This window comes from Euphorbia lathyris, chromosome 5, assembly GCF_963576675.1.
Source record: "Euphorbia lathyris chromosome 5, ddEupLath1.1, whole genome shotgun sequence".
Lineage (NCBI taxonomy): Eukaryota > Viridiplantae > Streptophyta > Magnoliopsida > Malpighiales > Euphorbiaceae > Euphorbia > Euphorbia lathyris.
Genome location: NC_088914.1, coordinates 49,606,444 through 49,609,672, shown reverse-complemented (window position 1 = coordinate 49,609,672; position 3,229 = coordinate 49,606,444). Strand labels below are relative to the sequence as shown.

The following is a 3,229-nucleotide window of genomic DNA, read 5'->3' as shown; positions in this document are numbered from 1 at the left end:
TCACCCAGCATCACAAGATAATAACGATGACCAAAAGAACTCAAAACAGGAGATGTCCACAAATCACAATGCAAGATATCAAATGGCATACACGTTTGATTATCAGAATTAACAAACGGTAATTGAATAATTTTACCAAGTGAATAAGAATTACAAAGAGAAGAACTATGGTTCTTTGGACATTGAATGTCTTTATTTTGTTTGAGAAAATTAAAATTTTGTTCGCCGGGGTGACCTAATCTAGCATGCCATAATGACTGATTTAAAACTGCAAAAGAGGATGGTGTAGTGTCTCGATGTTTGGTGGTGGTAGTGGTGATGGGATAAAGATTGCCCCGACTCTCACATCTCATGATACGGGCTCCCGTCCGAAAATCCTTCACAGAAAATCCAAGCATATCAAATTCCACAGATACAAAATTATCACAAGTAAATTTTCTAATAAATATCAAGTTCTTAATTACGTGTGGTGCATGTAATACATTATTTAAGGCTAAAGGTGGATTTCGTTTGGGCAAAGTTGCATTATCGTGTCCACAAATTGGAATTGGCTGTCCATTACCAACAACTATACCATTATGAATGCTCAAATTAGAGTAAGATGTGAGATTACCCGAAGTAGATGACATGTGAGAAGTAGCATCCGTGTCCATGTACCATTTGGGCTCTAGTGGCTGAAGATCAAGGGTATACATCGCTTCCTCGATGTCAGTTAAATAAGCAGGTATGGATGCGGCATAGGCCTGTGCTGGTCTTGGGCCGAGAATCCCATCTTGTTGCGTTGGCTGTGAATGAGCATGTGGAGGCCGAGACCAAGGTGTCACAGGATATGGGCACGGAGGAATGGACTATGGCGACCACTGTCACGGGCTTTATGGAGGACCATTGTACCACTGCGGTTGCCACTGGGTGGAGGAGACACCACTGTCTGCACGACCAGAACCTCCATAAAATTAGAACCCCGAATTACCACCAGAAAGCCGACCAATGCCTCGTCCCCCTTGGCAATTACATCCGCTGTGATTGCGATGATTGTGGCGGCTGCCACTGTCATTCTGCTGAGAAGATGAGGAAGGAGAAAAAGAGGGAGGAACAACCACCGCAGGCAGAGAAGATTGGGTAGCCACCAGTGCTGACGAAGAGAGTATCACTGCCTTATTTGAAAATTCGGCTTCCTCTAAGGTACGCATAGAACGAGCCTGGTAAAATGGAGGAAGAGGTGTAGTCTGTCGGAGAATAGTGCCCACTCCACTATAAGCATCAGTAAGACCCGTAACCATTTGAAGAACAAGACGATCATTGGATACAGGGCACCAACATCCTTTAATTGATCAGATAATTCCTTAAGCTTCTGACAGTATGATGAGACATTCGATAAATTTTCCATGATGGTATGAGAAAATTCTTGTTCAAGAGCCACTGCACGAGAATTTTTGTTGTCTTCGAAAATATCACGTAACCTATTCCATGCCTCAATGACTGTAGCACCCAGTTCAATAATAGTTTGTAAAAGATCAAGAGAGATTGTGGCATAGATCCATCCAAGAATAGCAGCATCCAAAATGGCCCAAGTCTCTTTGTCTGATTCTGAAGTTTCGACTATGGGGGTTGCGGTTTTAGAAGGAATGATGTGATGAAAAACTTTATAGGAGCGAGCATGAATCTTAAATAATTCGGCCCAGGTAGAGTATTGGGCGTTTTCGAGATCAAGGATAATGGAAACATGATTCTTGATGTTAGAGACACCAAAAGCAAGATGAAATTTAGAGTCAGACATGATAAGGAGCCAAAGAGAGAAGCCGTCGGGAAAGAAGAAGGAGCAGAGAATAGGGCAACGGAAGACCGAGAAGAAGAGGCCCTCAAATTGTTACAAATCTGATACCATGTAAAAGATTATGATTAGTGTCTTTCTCATTAATCTCTAAAGTATATATACAACCATAATTCCTTAATCTAAGGTTATATTTAAGGTAAGAAAGATAATATAATATATATGCTCTAACACTAACATTGTTTATATATGCTACATTAATTTAATTTTGATATATTGCAATTGAGATTCTTTATTAGATATGATGAAATTGCAACTATATATATATATATATATATATATATATAGGAGAGGGCTCTTGTGAGAACCCTTTCTTAGGTGAGGACACTTCTTAGGTGAGAACCAATTAAAACTACGTAGTTTTGGGGTATTTTTTTTGACAAAAACGGTGAGTTTCATGTGAGAAGTCGCGCGTTTTTGAAGTTGAAAAGATCTGTCTCTTCGTTCTTCGACTTCTTCCTCGACTCCTTCGTTGTTTCCATCTTCTCTCATTTCTACAGTCGATCAACTTTGGTTTTGATAGAAGATTTGCTTTCTGCATTTCATCAATTATACCGTGTATTTGTTCCTCTGAACTTTGGTTAGTTGTTTATCTTCTTCGTTTTTTCTGTTCATTGTTTTTGTTTGCATTTTTTCGCTTTTTCGTTTTTTTTCCATGAATTTGTTCATCTGAACGAGGTTTGTTGCTTTATGTTCTTCGTTGATTTTGATAGCGATTTTATGTAGTTTTTTGTTTTTCTAGGGTTTCGTTTGTTTGAACTTTATGAAGAAGTTTCTGTATGTGTTTTCTATGTTTTTTGTATTCAAATGTATTTAGTTTGAGAATGTTTTATGTTGTTTTATTATTGTTTTATATTTTGTGTTTGTTGTTCTAAAATTATGAACGTATGTTCTGTTAATGGTATATTGTTTTGTTTTATGTTTGTTCTCTATTTTTTTTAATTTTGATACCTTTTTTTGTTGCTTTTTGATTTGTAGGTTTTTCATTTGTTTGAAATCTGTAAGTTTGTTGTGGTTTGATTTTGAAATTTAGTGAGTTTCAAAATGATTTTATTTTTTTTCAAAGTTTGTTCTATATTTGCATGTGTTTGTTCTAAAATTTTGAACAATTGTTCTGTTAATGAGATATTGGTTTTGTTTGGGGGTTTTGCTTGTTTGAACTTTCAAAGTTTGTTGTGGTATTATTTTGTATGGTTTTTGTTCTAAAATATTGAACATATATTCTGTTGATGAGTTATTGCTTTGTTAAATTAGTTTATGTTTTGTTGATGAGTTATTGCATTTGTTCTATGTTTTGTTCTATATTTGCATTTGTTTGTTCTAAAATGTTGATTATATGTTCTGTTTTTTTGTAGAAAATGGGCGGAAATGGAGAAGAAAGTTTCCCAAGTAATGTGA

At 36.4% G+C, this 3,229-nt stretch overlaps 1 pseudogene; it reads right to left on the bottom strand.

Moving 5' to 3' along the window:
- Window positions 1-953: 953 nt before the first annotated feature.
- LOC136229775 (uncharacterized) lies at window positions 954-1,777 on the bottom strand (annotated as a pseudogene).
- Window positions 1,778-3,229: the final 1,452 nt, after the last annotated feature.